This window comes from Lepisma saccharinum, chromosome 8 (genome assembly GCF_977018435.1).
Source record: "Lepisma saccharinum chromosome 8, izLepSacc3.1, whole genome shotgun sequence".
NCBI lineage: Eukaryota > Metazoa > Arthropoda > Insecta > Zygentoma > Lepismatidae > Lepisma > Lepisma saccharinum.
In genome coordinates, this window is record NC_139236.1 from 53,043,982 (window position 1) to 53,064,881 (window position 20,900).

Consider the following 20,900-nt stretch of genomic DNA (forward strand, 5'->3'; position numbering starts at 1 on the left):
GTGCCGGAGCCACTTGAACAGGTGGAAAATAGTGTTACTACATAGTACCAAAGAAAAACTATTTCATTTTAAACTAAGTATTATTAGCGATAATCTAGTAACAAAACCATTAAACCAGCTACATGAGGTGCACTTGTAAAGATATAAATAAATTATAGGTATTGATAAATAAGATTTTTCAATTCCTTAATATGTATAGGGTGAAACTACACATTAAGAAGTTACTTTATCTCTCTTCTGGTTATGTAATATAGAAATTCAAGAAATTTCAACTGAATCATATACAGTACACACTCACTAAAAAGCCTGTAATGATCCCATTGAATTTCACTGAAGTTGTTACAATCCAAAGGTGTACAGACTGTACATACACCACCACTTGGTGTTCAAATTGAAGGTGGCAAACTGAGGAACTCCTTTCCCCTCTCGATTCTCTTTCCCAGGTTCTACATTTTAAATTTCCTCCCTTTCAGAGTTATTTTGCATTATTCGTCCTTGGCATATATCCATAGAAGCCAAAGCATTGGAAAACCTCTTTGGTGGAGAAACTCAAATCACAATGATTAGCAAATATAATCAGTTTTTGGGACTAATTGCACCTAGCTTACAAAGGGAAGCATTCTACATCATTATAACCAGCGTGAAATAAAATTGATGTACTGGAACATCTGAACCAGCTAGGTGAGAGGGTATATACTGAGAGAGGGGAGAGTGATGATTTGGAGGCTCGTTTCCCCAACGCCTCAAATTACTCATCAATAATGTTCACTCTTGGAACTTAATTTTAAGATAGAAATTTTGTAATTGTACTACAAAAACCAAACCCTGTGTGCAACAGCCCTTTGAGGATCAAGGCCTACCAAGCACGTTTTTGTTGGAGAATGTGTTGTCAGTGCAATGTATCCCACCACTGCTGTTTTCTGTGTTTCCAGAGTGGAATTGCTGCCAGTTAGCTCCCCAATTGTCCTTACGATTTGGAGCTTCCACCGGAATTTGAACCAGGGGCTACTTGTACCAAATACGAGAGCACTAACCATTAGGCTACATGGGAGCTCTTAAATAATGGTCAGAGGGAAAAAAACAGCTAAGTCAACCTTCATCAAGTTCTAAAAATGAAATTTTAATTGCAAAATGTTACTGGACATGGAAATGAAAATGTACAAAAAGCATGTGATTCGACGAATGGAAGTTTCAAATGTATGAAACTAAAGAAAGCATGTTGTAATGTCCAGCACAGCATCCACATGGCAGTAGATGATACAATTAATTTGCTTCCGACAGAAAATTGACTTGCTTGTTATTTTCCCTACATCGCATGGTTATCTTCTGGATATTTGTGTTGAAGTTCTGGATATCTGGGAATATCCAGTAGACATTTATTGGATACCCTCTGGATATACATGTTTCCGTCCAGAGGACATCCACAGGATTTCCAGGTAGGATATAATTTTTTGGATATGTTTTGAACATTCTGTGGATATGTTTTAGACATTCTATGGATCATATTTGGACGTGTTCCAGACATCCCATGGATCTTGGACATTCTATGGATTACTTTTGACCCTCACCGTTGTCATGCAGTCTTAAGGTGTCGTGATTTGGGCTCCGACTATGGGATGTGCGTAGGTTCGAGTCTCCTGGGGGAAGTGTAACAACTTTTCTCCTGAGATTTCGGCCTGTGTATGGGGTCGGTGGCCACCCACCATCGTGAGGAAATTGAGTAGCATAACCTGGTCATGAAAACCTACGAGGACGACTGGCAGTTTGTCGGGCTGACCACATGTCTCCTTGTAACTGGTTGGATCATCTCCCACCTTGGGTGAGTGAGTGAGTAGGATCAGTTGAAAGTGAGGCCAGCAATCGGTAGGTAAGCCTGGGCCTCAATGGGCTGTTGCACCACAGGTTATATTACGAGGGCAATTCAGAAAAAAAAAAACCTGCCGTTTGGTTATAAATCAATGACACACTCATAGATACAGAACTTTTATTATACACATTAGAAAAGTACAACATTACATTACTTTTCGACATAATCGCCATTCAAATTGAGGTTTGAAATTCCTTCTGCAAAAAAAATTCTCCCGTCTGGGAACGAAGCCACCCTCTAACAGCATCGTGAAGCGCATTGTCATTGTCGAAGCAGTGCGATGCAAGCTACTGTTTCATGTGTCTAAAAAGGTGGTAGTCACCCGGCACCCTCTCTGGGCTATAGGGTGGATGATCAAAAACATCCCAACGGAACTGCTCCGAAAGTTCTTGAGTGTGTCCAGCGGTGGTCTCATCGCCGGTCACAATTCTGTTATGAAATTGTTCTCCTTCCTCGGCATAACGCGAGAAAAAGTCCAAAGCAGAACCCATTTGGTGTTTTTTTATGCCGCCTCAGAAAGGAGTTTTGGAACCCAACGAGCACAGAACTTGTGGTATCCCAACTTTTCTGTCACCACATCATACAAAACAGTCGGAGATATTTGGGGAAAGTGAACAGAAAGTTCAGATATCGTGAACCGACTGACTTCACGGACCGTTTTGTCAATTTCCTGCATGAGTTCCTTGCTGACTATAGATGGGTGCCCACTTCTTGCCGCACCGTGCACGTCAGTTCGTCCATCTTTAAACATGCGACACCATTCATGTACAACATCTTCACTCATCACGTTTGGTCCGTAAACATTACACGGTTCGTGATGAATCGCAGCTGCCGAAAGTTTTTTTGCACAGAGAAATTGTATTACTGCACGCACTTCACATCTGGCGGAATTTTCAATTGGAGCGTTCCTTTTCAATTGTTATAGCGGACGAATCAACTACAACACAACCTTCTCCTTCCACTGTTCACTGCCTACTGAACTACTGCGCATAGGACTGACGTCGCTATCCCCGGCTATTTCTCGCACATATGCAAACAGAGGTTTTTTTCCCTAATTGCCCTCGTATTATGGATCTTTTGGATATTTTTCAGACATCAGTGTGACTTGCTTCAGGTGAATAGTTCTGGACTATACTTGGATCTAATCTGGACATTATCCTGATATTTTTTTACACATATTTTGGATACGAAAAGAACATTCCTGAGCTAGATTTATGCATATCAAAGATCTCATGTACACGTATGTCTATGCAAGTACTCCTCTCTCGCCCACACACACATCTATACAAGTACAAACGTATGCATACTTACCCAAAAATGTTATACATTCACACGTATATCCAGATAAGAGGAATATGCACCAAAGTTGAGCTCATTCCTCACTAATACGTTCAAGCACTGCAACGTCCTGAGTCCAAACTGGCATGGGGGAGTGATAAATAAAGGTAGCCAATAACTTTCACCCAGACTTGCATGCATGACTCGCTGGGCATGCGAACAACGCTATACCTTAAGAGGAAGTTTGTGAGTTATTTGAGACTGTATCAAAGTGTTTGCCTACTAACATATATTGAATAACTGGACACTATAAATGAACCTTTCGACAGACATCAAAAACTTGTATGTCAATTTTTTAATAACACTTGAACATATAACACACATCCCATGAATATCCAGCACTGGAGATCTCATGGATATCCAGGTTGGGACATGGAATGTTCTCTGGATATCCAGGCTGGGATATTCGCAATATCCATAGATCTGATCTGGACATTTTTCATTTGTGGATATCCCTTGGAGATTTAGCCTTCTCAAACCATTCTCTACAGAATGGACAGACATCCTGGAACTTCCAAGTTACGCAAATACAAAATTTAATTTCTTAATAAAAATGATCAGGGGCTTTTAATAAGTGCACATGAAACAATACACCTCATTACCTACTATTGTTCTTAAATGATTTGAATTAAATTGGTTTCTAGTATGTAGAACATAGCATTTTATAGATATATCCTATCAATATATATACAAGGGTTGGATAAAAAGTAATGGCAACACTGCTGTCCCGTGAAAGGGGTGAGTCACAGTGCCACAAGCGTTTCGTGGCTGATAAAGGAATGTCAGACGAGGAAGTATGGTGAGTGAGAGCGATTGTATGTTATTCAGTCGAAAACAGCAGTGCTCTGAAGCAGAGGACGAGAGTGCAAGCGCCCTAACAATATGTTTAGGCAAGAAGAACAACGTCTCTTAGGCAGACGGTCAACGCAGCCTACTTCTGCACCTTCTTGCAACACCACCTTCGTCTCGCATTAAGAAGGAAGCGACGGCACGGTGTCCCATCATCCTGCTTGACAATGCAAGGTGTCACACTGCGAACAATGTGACGGCGCTCCTGAATAACTGGTAGTGGGAGGTACTGGAACATCCGCCGTATTAACCGGATGAGACCGTGTGATTACGACCGTTTTGTCAAAATGAAGGAACCACTGGGCGGGAAGCACTACGACACGCGCGAAGCCATCATACGTGCTATAGGGCGGTCACTGCGGGACATCGGCAGAGATGGACGCGCTGACGGTGTACGACGCCTTCCATACGTGTGACAGAAGGTCGTAGAGATGAGGGGCGATTACTTTGAAGGAATGTAACACGTTCTCCTCTGCCAATACAGTCAAGTACCAATTATGCCAGTGTTGCCATTACTTTTTATCCAACCCTTGTATATATATCTAATAAAATAATGAAGAAAATTTTCTACAATTTGTTCGGCTTAAATGCTGTTCCCACTGCACTGAACTAAAATCTAAATTCGAGGGTGCAACAGCCCTCTGAGGGTCAGGGCTTGCTAAGCAGCTTTTCATTGTGTTATGCGTGGTCATCACATCAAGTCCAATTGCCACTCTTTTCTAGCCTTCGAGTCCAGACTGCACTGAAGTTTCATCATTGTATTATGTCCCAGGAAGTTGTACCTACATGGCCAGGAGTTTTGGATAGCAAATTCATCACGATTTGGAGGGTAATGCAAATTGGGCCCCTTCTTTTGTTCATTTTATTTTGGGCTTCAATAATATTGTCAAAAACTTTTCAGTTTTTCAGTAATTTAGACTAAGTGAACAAGTGAAATGATCTTTTAGCCAGACGTGTGTGTGTCATGCCTCTATCAACATGAGGAATTTAGCAACCGTCCAATACTTTTATGACACAAAAATACAGAATTATCTTTTTAACATGAAGAGAAAATGTTTGAAGCTCATACCAACATAAAATGTGACATGTTTTCCTGGACTTTGGACGGTTCTGAATATAAAGTATTATGTGAATCGAGCACCATTGACTGAATGCATTTACAAAAGTAATAACTCGAAAAATTAAAATATGTTTCAATATTTATTTTGGCCTTCAATAATATTGTTAAAAACTTTTCAGTAAAACCTGAGGCTCGTAGACTAAAATACAGGAATTTTGGACCCGAAAAATTACTGAAAATGGAAAAAGGTGACATATGACAGGGAAATTCCCCTTTGGCCCAAGAAAATCACTGATCCAATTATCACAATGATGAGTAGACGACGAGGTCATTCACCTCTTTAAATAACCATGGTAAATGCATTTTCACGGCAACGAGAAATTTTTACTCTGAATTTGTGGATTGATGGCTGACCGGGGATGGTTTATGGCTAAAAGTTACAAAGGCCAGTTGGAATTTGTTTCCTTAGTGCACAGGTAGATTTTTTTCCCAAGACAGGCTCTTCTGTGTAGCATAGTGAGTGAGTGACTTTTATTTTTGTAACTGGTTAAAAGGAGTTTCTCTGTTATCTATCGAGAAAATCGTTGTTCTGAATATGATAGTGCCAACCTCTGAGACAAGAGTGGTGAGCACTGTGCGCTACAATGCCAGGGGTCCCAGATTCAAATCCCAACCTAGGCATAGGTATTCTTTGTGATTGTCCCTTCATCAATTTCATCATACCATTACTCATCTCATCTTTGGGATTAGTCAAAAGTGGGAGATATGCAAAGTAAAATAAACCAAACCAATCAGTGTTATTCTGAAAACGATAGTGTGGTCGTTAGAAACATTTTATGAATGTGTGATCATTAAATTTACCGAGAAGAATGGAGTTTCTGTTCAAAGGAAGTATTCAAGGTAAGAGGTTTAGTATTATATTTTATACTTGCATCTAGGCGGCCACTACTTTTTTATAAATAACTATGAAATACCTTTGAAGTCCTTTCTTTATTATTGTTCTTTTAATTTTCATAATTATTTTTAGGTATGTGTTTTTAATCACAATGTCCCATCACTTCAAAAAGTGAACAGGAAATCCCCCCCTCCTACAGCAAGTGTTTGTCCATTCGAACACTATGGTATGGTGAGGTGGCCCACATTTTAAACCCAGTGTATGCCACTGAGGTAGGGGGAAATGCACTTACTTCTATGACTAATAATGTTAACCCAATCCACAATTTACTCACAATCCACAGCAACTTGACAGATATTTTGAAGCTAGTAGCTCTTTACATACATGCATAAGTAACAGGAAAATCAGTAACCAGAATCTGACCATCAATTTTTAAGATTTAATGCTCTAGGTTAGAAATAATATTCTAGCCTCAAGGCAATAGTTTACTTTGGAAACAAATACAAATTTGCATACCCCCCCAAAAAAAAACCTACCTCCCGATATGAAAACATAAATACACCACTGAGTTTTGGCATTCCTCCTCAAACAACAAGCTTAATTCCCACAGTGTACATGCTCATATTTTTATATAATATAATACCAGCATTGCCCGGGTATGTATTTATCCCAATCTTCTATTAGACAGGAAAATAATGAGTTCTAACTATAGTGTAAAATGTAACTAATTTTATTTACAGGTATTTAAAAGTATAAGTACAGTATACAAATTATAAAGTAAAATATTTTACAAATTCACTATAATATTAATTTAACTCAAAACTTGATTATAAACAACATTTTTAGTTTCACCTCCAGGAGCAAGAATAAATAAATTGAACGGCATTGGGAGTGTCACTATTCATCTTAGCGACCCAGAAAGCTATGGATTCCGCACTAATATCGGTCGTTTTCGATTATTTTTACATGTCACCCCCTTCCCACCCCACAGTATTTCTTTCCAGATTATATGTGATATGTGTACCAAGTTTGGTTGAAATTGCTCCAGGCGTTCGAGAGTTAACATACATACATACATTTTTCTATATATAGATTTACTCCCTCTTTTTAACTTTACAGTTAAGAGGATTTTTTCTTGTATAATTTGAAGTATGCCATTTATGTCGACGCACCCAAAAAATTTAACTTAGAACAAGTTATTCATTCATTATACAGGGTGTTTCGTAAGTTCCTTTACAACGCTTGGGAGGTGATTGTACGAGTGAAAATAAGGTGGAAAGTTCATGTAACGAAATTCCGGAAACGCCTTTGTTGCCGAGTTATTGAAAATGATTTTCCGAAGTGAATAATGGCAAAACGGGTAGAGAGAAGTCGTCGGTGTTGGGAGGTCCACTAAGAAATTGGGTACGCTCTTGTCAAAAAATCACGCGGCAATGTTGTGCATTGTCGGCGCAAGGGATTCCCCAAAGGACGCGAACGAAGATGTTGACGGGAGTGGGGTGGGTGTGCGTTCTGCGTGAGCTGGTATCGACGAAAATTGGCATGTGTTGAATGGCACCAAAAAACAAAGAAAATTTCCTGAGCGAAGGGCACCATGACGTAAAAACGAAAAAAAAGAACTGTCATAGGTTGCATACCCTGAAGGGCAGATGGGTGTCCGTGTGATCTGACGTTAAGTACCACATTTCCCGCTAGGGGCGCCAACAGTATAGGTTTCCTCATGAAGGAGCGCACGTGTCTGTGCCATTCGTGCTTCAGGTGCTGTGCCAGCAGCATGTTGTTAAACATTCACGGTTGAATGGAAAGACGTGAGATTTTTGGACAGTAGTGTTGGGCAAACATTTTACCTAGCAGTGTTATGTGTTAATTCTTAGCCACAGGCCATCGTGTTCTGTGAAGTGTACTAGTGTTAACGGCCATAAACACTTGTAGCCCGGTGTAAGGGATGGCTGCATACACGTCCCAAGAGCTGGCGGACATGCATCTGATTTATGGGGAGGCTGGAGGTAATAGCCGTACTGCAAGGCGTCTGTATGGGGCACGTTTTCCAAATAGGGTGTTACGATCGCCCACCTTATTTCAAAGTGTAGACTTCGGGAAACAGAATCAGTGTTGCCACCTCGTCGAAAAGTTGGACGACCGCGATGTGTGCGAACACGACGGTTTGTGGAAGATGTGCTAACTGCAGTGATGGATCATCCAGGCACCAGTACGCACGCACTAGCCCACGAACTAAGCACCTCCCATGTGAATGTGTGGCGATTCCTGGCAGAAGAGGGGATGCACCCGTACAAATTGAAGAAAGTGCAAGTTCTTTCACCTCGGGACTTTGGCCCACGTGAGGACTTTTGCCAATGGTTTGTTCATCAAATTGAAACTATCCCCAATTTTCAGAATACGGTACTATGGACTGATGAGGCTATCTTCACGAAAACTGGTGTGTTCAATAGTAAAAACAGTCATGTGTGGGAACATGAAAATCATGCACTGCTAGTGGCACATCATCAGCACAGATTTGCAGTGAATGTGTGGTGCGGGATACTGCATGACCATTTGATTGGACCGTACATTCTCCCTGTTCGCCTATGCGGACCCACTTATCAAGCATTTTCTCAGTGAGGTTTTGCCTGAACTACTAGAGGACGTGCCCTTAGTACTGAGACAAAGACTGTGGTTTCAACATGACGGTGCACCCCCAGATTTCGATCGGAATGTGCGCCGTATTCCACAACCAGTGCATTGGCAGGGGAGGGCCTGTGCCATGGCCACCTCGATCGCCTTATATTACGCCCCTGGATTTCTTCCTCTGAGGAGAGATGAAACGCCTCGTTTACGAAACACCTGTCGTGTCAGCCGAGGACCTCGTTGCCCGTATCAATGTAGCTGCAGCATCGATAGCAGAAACGCCGGGGTTGTTGGATCGCATAGACAATGCTTGATTCGCCGTTGTCGCCTCTGCTTGGAAGTACATGGTGGACACTTTGAAAACCGTCTGTGATGAGGTTCCCTTCACATCTCCATTAAGCATACTGTGTGCCCTTCAGGGTATGCAACCTATGACAGTTCATTTTTTTCGTTTTTACGTCATGGTGCCCTTCGCTCAGGAAATTTTCTTTGTTTTTTGGTGCCATTCAACACATGCCAATTTTCGTCGATACCAGCTCACGCAGAACGCACACCCAACCCCACTCCCGTCAACATCTTCGTTCGCGTCCTTTGGGGAATCCCTTGCGCCGACATTGCACAACATTGCCGCGTGTTTTTTTGACAAGAGCGTACCCAATTTCTTAGTGGACCTCCCAACACCGATGACTTCTCTCCACCCGTTTTGTCATTATTCACTCCGGAAAATCATTTTCCCACGTTTTCAAACGTCAATAACTCGGCAACAAAGCCGTTTCCAGAATTTCGTTACATGAACTTTCCACCTTATTTTCACTCGTAGAATCACCTCCCAAGCGTTGTAAAGGAACTTACGAAACACCCTGTATAATATTAACAATGATATTGAACAGTAAGAAATATTTCTCTTGCGCAGATACCTAATGAAGAGGGCCGGCGCTACAGGATGCTGAAGCCACCCAAACCGCGCCTCAGCCCCCCCCCCTGTAGTCCCCCCCCTAGATTTTTGTCGTACGGGTAAACGCATTTCAACCGAAAACTTAAAAAGTAAAATTTCCATGATGAAACTTCCATTGGGTCAATACAATGTTCAAGTACATTTTCTAGTTGGGGTAGATCGCAATTACTTTATTACGATGTGTTCTGAAATCAATGGGCCACTGGTCATTCGATACTAACAAGTAATTTGCCAATCATGAGTCGCCAAAATTGCTACGAAATCTGCTGCCTGCCTGGAAGATGGACGTATTCAGTGGCTGTGAGATTGTTCTTTGATTGTCGTTGGCAGCCTTTGCAACTCTTATCACTATATTTCAGAAAGGTCTAACAAGTGTGACAAATGAATTTTAAAAAGTAGGACGACGTTCAAAATATAAAGAAGCGCTATGTTTCCTTTCTGTTTGTTAGTTCCTCATTGGTGTACCGATAATTGTATGAGAGTTAGAGATGTTCTCTCATTAGTTTCATCGTTATATCTATTCCTAAGTAACTAATTCTCCAGCATTCTTAAACCCGAAGGTTTATGGCTGTAGCAACCCAAGCCTTCATATTCTCATCACTGCAAATCTTCGAGAGGGAGAAATACGAAGTTAAACAATAAAATAGTACACAAACTACCTAATTCCTAAATGCTAAACATTGGAAATATTATAATTGGACTCCCAGCCCCCGTAGTCTAGCGATAGAATTGCTGAGTTGATATCAAGGGGTCCCAGGTTCGATACCCGGTGGAGATAATATTTCATTAAGTCATTCAGAATCCACTAGAAGGGATTCTCCTATGGCGTAATGGTGTCGCAGTGAACTTAAAAAAAATCAATTCAATTCCACTAGAAGCTGTAGCTCTCGTCCCGATTAGCCTCTGTGCATATAATAGACCTTAATACAAATTCAATCAAGTAATCATTGAAATACGGTGCCGAGTATTCAGCAGTCTTGGGCAATTTTCTTGTTCGCAGTCCTAGTCCTACATGTTAATTAATTATAATTTGTTAGGTTAGGAAATTATTGCTGCAATACCACCATAGTGGCCAAACTTGATTCTGTGCAGAAGAATCAATCTTTGAAGCACTTCTAAAACTATTGATCCAATTCTGTTCAGTATTTATGCATAATAAATTTAATTTAAATCTTCAGCAGTTATTTTCACTAATAAAAATGTCCAGTGCAAGAGTTGAAACTATATTCATTGCTTTTATGTCAATGTATTTGTCTCCTAGTGGAGGTGAATTTGTATTGAAAATATGTTTGTGGCCTCCTAAGTGGACGGATTTCTCGCATCCTCCCCATTTTTAGCCCTAAGTTTTGAATTCCAGTTGTTGAACAAGAAAAAGTAAGATATTTCATCATGGAAGAGAAAATTGTATCATTAACATACTTTCTATTGAATGGTGGTAAGTAAAAAGGTACTCACATTGCTTTATTTGATGCCTCCTTTATTAAGTTAGTGCCACTTTTCTGAAGCACGAAAAGCTACAATCTTTCGCCGCTCCCTACTGTTGTGATTTGAACAGTTTAGAGTTATGGCACACTGAGGCAGAAAGGAACTAAAAATAAAGACCCTTCAGCAGCTGCTTGCAATGGTTGAAATATTTAAAATTGCATTTTACGAACTTTAAAAGCTTTGTGTTATTGAAATGTGCACACCCCCATCAAAGGCTGCTCACGGCAAATCAAGTGTTGCCTTCGTAATCGAAATGGTAATAAGAGGTTGAGTGCTATATTTATTCTGTCCTGTGAGAAACAGCTTGCAAGATCTTTGGATTTAAACAATGTTGTAGTTGCTCATAAGAACAGACGTATCTCATCGTAGTTTCTTGCTGTGGTTATTTTCGTATATCAAAAAAAGTACTCACATTGTTTACATAGAAAGAGTGTAGTATTTATACATTTATCCAGCGAGTTGATAATGAGTGTACTTTTTATAGTGTATTTTGTTTACTGTTCATATGAATAGTAAGTATATGATATTTTTCCTCTCGATAATGGCTTAAGAAAATAAAACAATACAATTATTGCATTTTATTTGATATAAAAGATTCGTACCTGTGGAACAAAGTGCAACATAACATTTCGGGGATTTATGTTTGGATCTGACTGTAAAGCATGTCACTGCTCACTGGTAAAATTATACCACAGTAAAGTATTACGGAATTACCTTTTAGCCGATATTAGTTAGCCCCCGAGAATTTGACTCCGAAATCCCCCCCCCTTATTTTAGGCTGGCGCCGTCACTGCTAATGAAACACACAAGGTCGGTTTGTCTGTTATGTCCTGCTTTTTTTGTCCGGCCACAGATAAACCAAAGAATATGTTTTATATTAAGAAGTTTTTGTTTTATACCTATAGATTAGAAATGTTGTAACGTATGTACCTCTGAAAAGTTGTGGGACATTTTGTTCTTAAATGTATCTATAACATTTCAAGATTACACTCATCTAGACAACAACAAAAACAATCCACAAATTCCACACATCTTTGAAGCGATGTGTTTTTTAAAAACGTTTCCTTGAAATAGCAGTCTCAACTATTCCCAGATAAGGATGTGAATGTCTTCGTGTGTGTATGCGTTGTAAATTGCAGGTTTCATTTGCAATGCACTGCAAGTGAAAGTGTAAAGCTAAGACTAAGACCAGTAAGACGAATCTTTACGATTTCCCGTTGCATTATTTGCGTATTCTAAAAATAAACTGCGCGTAGAGTTCCGCGCATGCGTAATTAGTAGCGACAATGACCCCTTGGGGAAAACTACTACAAAGGGGAATTAAAATTCCCCGCAGTGCAAGCACCTTACCAAAGGGCGTGTTTACTTCACGCTGTGGTTTTTATCGTCATTGATGCCAACGTAGTTCTAGTACTACGCCGCTAGATGGCTTTGGTTGCACAGAATGGTAGGATAAGCCTAACCGAGGACAAGCGAAAAGATGTATGCCTGTCAAGGAGTGACTTGACCTGGGGCACCCAGGGACGGCGCCTCAGGCGGGCTGAAGCCCCCCCCCCCCCCAGAATAGTGCTGTATACTATATATATATGATATAGTACGGTAGACGCATTTCAACCGAAAATAAGAAAAAAATAGCAGTTTATTAGAGAATATTTTCCATTGTGAAACTTCCATTGGGGCAAGGCCATTGCGATGTTCAAGGACATTTCCTACTTTAGTAAGATGCGATCTTACTTTATTACGGTGAGTTCTAAAATCGTAGGGGGGCGACACCCGCAGATCTGACTGCATCAACAATTGCCACCAATCATAAGCCGCCAAACTTACTACTATATTAACATGATACACTGCTGCCTGCCTGGTAGGGTGATGTATTCAGCGGTTGTGATAGGTATTGTTCTTTGGTTGTTGGAAGTTCAAACGGTGACGAAAAATATATGCATATACAGCTAAAAGTATAATTATGAGCCCTTATAAATCGAATCACTATTTTTACAAGTAGGAGGACGTTCAGCATCTAAAGAATGTCAAGTTTCATTTCTGATTCTTAGTTCCTCATTCGAGTACCGGCAATGGCATGAGTGTTAAGAATTTTATCATTATAGCACATGTTCTTACCGTTGCAAAAATCCGAGAGGGAGAAATGCGATGTTAAGGAATGAAAGAGTAGACAAACAACCTATTTCTTAAATGCTATTAATTAGAAAGGTTAAAATTCGGCCGCCACCCCGGTAGTCCAGCTGTAATATCGCTGTCTTGTAATCAAGTGGTCCAGGTTCGATCCCTGGTGGAGGCACATTTCATTAAGTGACTTGGATTCCACTATAAGGTGTAGGTCTCGTCCCAATTAGCCTCTGTGCATATAGTGGACGCTCACTACTGTTGTCATTTGGACAGTTTTAGAGTCCGAATTAAAGATGATGCCAAGAGTTATGGTATGCTACGAGACAGAAAAGAAACTCAAAATGAGAACCCTTGAGCAGCTACTTGCAATTTTTGAAACATTCAAAATTGCCTTTCACCAACTTTATAAGCTTTGTGTTATTGTAATGCGCATACCAACCCCTCCAACAGCTGGATGTGAAAGAACATTTTCTAGTTCGCTGAAAATCAAGTGTTACCTTCCTTTTCGGATTGGTAACGAGATGTTGAGTGCTCTATCTGTTCTCCCCATTGAGAAAAAGCTTGTAAAATCTTTGGATTTAAACAAAGTTGTAGCTGCTGCACGTAAAAAATACGCTATTGTAGTTTCTTGTGGTTCATTTTTCCATTTCATTTAAGAAGTATTCACACTCTTTACATCAGCGCCTGAAGTGGAAAATGTTAGCTGGAGAGATGTTTGGTCGACCCTTGGAATTAGGTGGTGGATGCTTCTATGGTTTAACCCTGACTGAGACAACTGGGGGATGATTTGCCAATTTTTTCTAGCTTTTTCTTCGGGCACTGCTTTTCATAGAAATAGTAATACGGCCACAGACAGCATGTGCTGCAATGCACGCACATAGCTAGTAGTGTAGTGAATTTGTATTGTTTTCTGTAAAGTAACACTTTTCACATGATTTCATTCTACAAGTAAACGAACTGTTTCTTACCCAAATATTTGAACACGATTTTCTTGTAGTAGCCTACGTTATATAGAATATGATTTCCGTAATTTTGTATATCTTTAAGTGTGTCAAAATAATCTACGAATGCAGACCATATCAGATTAGTTACTAAATTGGAAGCACTGGTGTCCTATAAACTCGTAAAATAACCGTACACAACCTTTTTTTTAAATCTAGCGCAGGGCCTGCGATTTCCTTTTTAAAAAAATAGAACGTTTGAAATGGTGGTAAGATATGGCACTGACTACTAAAGCCGTAACCCCTAAGCTCTGCAAAATTTCAGGGCACGCCACTGGTTGCCAAAGCTTAATCAGGGTTGACAATGGTATGGGGAGTTTCCGGGACGGTTGCGGTAAACCAAGTTATGTGGAGACAAGACTTCCATGGCCTAAATATTCAATAAAAAGCAGTTTCTTATCAGACTATGTTAGTCATTGAAAGAGGTCACGGAACATGTTGAAATGTTCACAACAATCTGCCGCGACGAATGTCAGTGCCGTCGCCCTTGCAATTGTAGCATAGGCAGGTTCGAACTTTGTGCTCCACATAACAATATACTTGCCGAGTTGGCTACTTCCTCGTCTCAAGCATTCCATTCGTCGTGTCATTAACCAGGTTATTGAAACGTCGGTTGGGGTGAGCGCGGCTTCCTGCAATTTAGATGGCCGGTCGTAATGCGAAAACGCGTGTCCATGCATGTTTCTAACACACGTGCTAAAAATGTGGATTTTTTGACGATACCTGTAAATACCGATTACCATAACCTATATTCGACTAATCTGAAATAACATTGCAAAGGTGGATAGGTCATAGGTGGTCTCTGGGGGGACCTCATACACAGTATAATATTTCGTATATTAAAAACTTTCCACTCTCAAAAATGACAATCAGGGAGTTTGCATTTACCACTCTGGGTTTTCCCAAGTTCTTCACTGCTTTTATTTGAAAATGTTGATTTTCTCAAAATTTCAGAGTGGGGGTTGTAACCCTTTCAGTCATGGCCGTAGGCAGGAAAAGATTTCGGGGGGGGGGGGGGTTCACTCATAATTGTTCCCATGCGCATCGCAAGAAATTTGAATAATAGAAATAATAACAATAATAATTATTAATTAATAATAATTAAAATTTCATTATAAATAACTAATTGATACAAACGTATTATTATTATTATTATTATTATTACTGTCCTTATATCTTTGAGGAGACTTTTCTACTCTATCCATCAGAAGTGTGAATATGCAGCACAAATGTTTTTATTATTATTTTTACGTTTCATGCAGTGTGTACTGAGATGCACAGTTATTATATTTTGTTATTAAGTTTTAGGTACCTCAAGAAAAAGCTTTAAAAGTAAGAGAAATTTTAGTCATAAAGTTTATGTTGTTTGACCATTCACATAAAACTTAATTTTTGGATTTTTGAAAACTGTGGAACCAGTTATTCTTTGGATTAAATGGTAAAACATAACATGGTGCCTGTATTGTAACCTCAATTTTTCGATCTAACGTCATTTTTCTTTGGTTATTCTGTTCGAATACTAACTGGACATTATTTTCGTTATTAACAATAAAACTAACAAACGTTCTGCTATTTTGTGACTTGCAATAAACGATGTCAATTCGGGGCGAGGGGGTTCTATGGACCAGTTCGATCCCACTTTCCGACGCACATATTGTTCCTATATTTACCAAACAACATTATATACAACCACTACACACTATACAAGTATGTCCTTTATAGGACTGCATATAGGTTAAATGTATGTACTATATCGACCGCTGGGTGAAGAGTAGGGAATGTAATGCGCTACGAAGCTGGATATCCTATGTTTGAACTCTTATAAAGGGGTTTTTAAACCCTTATCGAACAGGGAATTTAAAAGTTGGAACTGGAATTTTGGGACAATCACAAGGGAACTTTCAGACTGATATAGGAACAGCACTGGAAAGAGGGCAACAGAAGTGAAAATGAAGGGGTCGCGGGTGGGCTGCGATTCTGATAATTAAACCCGTTTCGCTCAAATTGAGGAATTCAAAATGTTTGAAAATTCTAGCTTGATCATTTCAGAATTGTCTCGCTGTTGTATTTTTGTGAAACTGCAAATAATTTTTTGAAAATGTGTCAAATTTTGGTTTCTAAACTTCCATTAATCCAATATGCCAGAAGTTTCGGGGGGGGGCTTGAACCCTAAACCCCCCCTCTAAATACGGCCATGCTTTCAGTCCCTCTCCCCCTTTGCGTACTCCAGGCAGCATAGTACGGCTCATAGAAGACTAGTGGCACCAACTGGCGTTGGAAGCGTTTTAGACACTATTATAGACACATTGCAAGATAGCAATGTTCACCTTCCGAGAACAGCGTGTTATCGTCCAGGGTGTCTGCCAGTCAAGAAATCAACAGAGGTCAGGAAAGTCAAGAAAAGTCAAGAGTTTATGTTTTTGGATAAGAATTTTTGCTATTTTTCTTACATTATAGTGGACTTGCGTTGTTATATACCTTTACTGGGATTTGATAAAATTGGATATTTGGAAATCTAAAATTCTATTGAGCTGTGATTAAGATTTGTTTACTTTATTTCTTAAGAATTACATTCTTGTATGCTTGAAGTTGTGTAAAAGTGTGAAAGTAATGTGGCCATTCCCAACCCAGGATGAAGTCTGATACATTAATTTTTACATGAATTAATTAAAGCAAGTCTAAATCTCTTGTTAAAGTACATCTTCAGTTTTCCTTTTAAGCAGCCTTGTTGGGGTTTTCATGGAATAAAAATATATATTTTCTTAATTTTGCAACTATACCTAAGGTGGGGGCAATTAAATAATGTTAAAAGAAGGGGGAAAAGGTCAAGAAAAAGGAAAGAAAGGTCAAGAAGAAGGAAAGAAAGGTCAAGAAAAAGGAAATAAAGATAAAGAAAAAGGAAATAAAGATAAAGAAAAAGGAAAGAAAGGTCAAGAAGAAGGAAAGAAAGGTCAAGAAAAAGGAAAGAAAGGTCAAGAAAAAGGAAAGAAAGGTCAAGAAAAAGGAAAGAAAGGTCAAGAAAAATGAAATAAAGGTCAAGAAAAAGGAAATAAAGATCAAGAAAAGGAAAGAAAGGTCAAGAAAAAGGAAATAAAGATAAAGAAAACGGAAATAAAGATCAAGAAAAAGGAAAGAAAGATCAAGAAAATGGAAAGAAAGGTCAAGTAAAAGGAAAGAAGGGCCAAGAAAAAGGAAAGAAAGGTCAAGAAAAGGGAAAGAAATGTCAAGAAAAAGAAAGAAAGTTTAAGAAAAAGGAAAGAAAGGTCAAGAAAAAGGAAAGAAATATCAAGAAAATGGAAAGAAATGTCAAGAAAAAGGAAAGAAAGATCAAGAAGAAGTCAAGAATTTTGGATTTGTTATTTTGGTAGACACCCTGGTCTACCAACCTGGTCCGTTTTCCTCATTTACATGGGATGACATCTATAGATGTTCATTCTCAACTTAGTGAAACATGTAGTGATTGCCGATCCGGTGGCCGAACCGTTATGTGGACGACTTTCGATCTCGCTGCCAAAGTTCCCGAGTTCAAGTACCGGTCTGGTACTCGATCGTGGGAAAGTGCCATTGGTGTGTCGTTTCGACAATTTTACCTAATCACCACTAATCCTCGTCGTCGCGATTAGCCAAATGTGAGAGAAAAGCGTCGTGCACGCCATCCGGTCTACAGGAAATTTTCTGTAAAATTACAGTGAAATAACAGTATCATTCACCGTTCCTATCACAGGAAATTTTCTGTAAAATTACGGTGAAATAACAATATCAGCCACTGTTGCTATCATAGGAAATTTATGTATAATTGCCGTAAAATGACAGTATCACTTACAGTACTTGAACCGTAAATGAAAAGGTAAAATTTCTGTAATATTACGGTATAGTTTCGTTCATAATTACGGTATTTTTTATAACTACGCTACATGAAAGTATGGGTGGAAAAGTAGTTGGGAACCGCCGATCGACTGTGGAAGACATCGTTACCCGTGGCGTACGAGAAACTTACTTACCTGATGGGGTGGCCTCACAGGTTTTGAAACGGTTTTGTTATTGAATCACTGCTTCCGTTGTTCATTATATATGTGCAGTTATTTATTTATTATAATAATTACAAAATTACCATTCATATTAATAAATAATAACCTATTATTGCATGAGTGACTCACACATATTTAACCATTCACCAAAACTAAGAAAAAACAATTTTTCATTGATGCTTTTTGTTTATAGAGGTGTAGTTGTTTATTAATAATAATAATTACAGAAATTACCATAATTACCAACCAATTGTACACTGTCACTGGCATGAGTGTCTCGAATAACACAAATTCAAAGATGGCGCCTGATAGACCCAGCTAGTGCATTTTGCCTCCTATAGTGACATTACATTCTTGTTTTTATGAACAAAAGTAATTCAGAAATATTAGAAACACCATAGGGAACAATGTGATTTATTTTTATTTTTTTATAAAAAAAAATCACAGTTGAAAAATGGACGACCCCTCCCTCGGTTAAGCTAGGGTTAACGTAAACAAAACCACGTGGCTTCTGAGGAATAGTTCCTTCCCCAGGTGTACGTTCTGGTTTTATTTCCCGCGAATATACTGGTCCATAGCTGCACAGCTCATAATATAAAGTCCCACATCTACATTGACTGCACTCAAGATTCTTCCACGGCCAATAGGATTTCTCAGAAGTCACGTGTATTTGATTACAATGATTTCGTTCTTACAGCGGACAAGCCTATATACCAGGAGCCTATATTCTAGGCTAGCTAGGATATCTGCGAAGCCTGAAGTCTAGAGAATAAAATACAGGAGGAAAATCGATCAGAAATTGTAAATAAAATTATTCAGATCAGGGAGATGATGATGCTGATTCTGGAGTTGGCAACGTGATTTCTTATGAGTTGGCAACCTGATTTCCTATGAGTTGGCAACCTGATTTCTTATGGGTTGGCAACCTGATTTCTTATGGGTTGGCAACCTGATTTCCTATGAGTTGGCAACCTGATTTCTTAGGAGTTGGCAACCTGATTTCCTATGAGTTGGCAACCTGATTTCCTATGAGTTGGCAACCTGATTTCTTATGGGTTGGCAACCTGATTTCCTATGAGTTGGTAACCTGATTTCCTATGGGTTGGCAACCTGATTTCTTATGGGTTGGCAACCTGATTTCCTATGAGTTGGCAACCTGATTTCTTATGGGTTGGCAACCTGATTTCCTATGAGTTGGCAACCTGATTTCTTATGGGTTGGCAACCTGATTTCCTATGAGTTGGCAACCTGATTTCTTATGGGTTGGCAACCTGATTTCCTATGAGTTGGCAACCTGATCTTGGACTCAGTATACGCTACTGATTAACATTTATGTGAAGAAGTTAATGAGTCACTGTGTGGTTTTCAGTATTGTGTTATAGTTAGTGTTATTATTAATAATATACTTATCTCTCCTCTCAAAGGAAGTGAATTTCGCGCGTGTGTGTGTTTTACACCTGAATCTAGCAGTGCATGGTACCCCCTTTACACCAAAATAATAATAATAAATTCATACAGTCGCTGTGTTCCGTTGTTTTTCAAATCATTTCCTCCTTACGTACTCCCCACCAACGGTCTGTATGCACATCTGGCAAACTTTTCTCCCCTCTGCTTTCACGATTCACGCTGTTTTAATAACACGGAATAATCCAGAACATTGAGTCGGAGGCGTATGTGTTCTTTTCCCCTCCTGTTATCAGGTGCAAGGGTCATTGCTCTCTGCTTCTTCTTCTTTTTATTTTTATAATCGTCGCCTGCGCGCGAACAGGTTGGGTTGATCAATCGTTCACTCATTTTCCACTTCCTCTTTGGTTGAATGTCGCGCGCCGAACAAGAGAACTTTGGGTACCGTGATGTAGCGTATGTTGTAGGTCTCGGGTTTAAAAGTTGCTAATCATGGTAATCAGTGGTGTCGGAAGAGAATTTCTTTCCGGTGGACTTCAAGGGTAATATTATCTAGTGGTCAGGGGCACCGACTTGTCAAAATTATTGTGGGGGCTCTGATCACTGAAATAAATTAATGAATGACTCATTCTCTCCCTTTTTTAAGTTTTGGCCTCAGAGTTCGGAATCTCATAAAAGCCAACGAATTCCTCAAAAATATCAAAATTTTTATTCACAGTTCTAATGCAGAATATTAATTGTCCACGGATGGATATGTCACAAGTTTCGTCAACCATAATAGCAAAATATTCCCGACTTTTATTATCTGCTACCACGGAGCGCAAAACAGATCTCCCTAATATATCAATGATCTCGTTATGAATGTCATGTGAGAGCCATTTGTAGTCCAAACGTCCCATTCACTACCCTAGTTCATGCACATCGCCTCTTGAAACTCTTTTTTGTAAAAATTTTAACAATACTCATAATTACATATACTTAGTATATAGTAATAAGTCATGTGTTTTGCTGTCTCTGGTCATAGCCCCCCCAAAGTTGATGGTTTAGCGGTCTCAGACCCCCAAATTGATGGTCTAGAACATTTCAAATGTGTATTTAAAGTTAAGTTCATGTGGCACAATTCAGAGTAAACTTTACAAGAGAAGCAAAATAATACATTAGATCCTCTAAAGCAAAATTATTTGGGGGCTCTGCCCCCACATTGTTAACATTGGGGGGGGGGGGGGCTCGAGCTCCCCCAAGCCCCATGGAGTCGGCGCCTATGCTAGT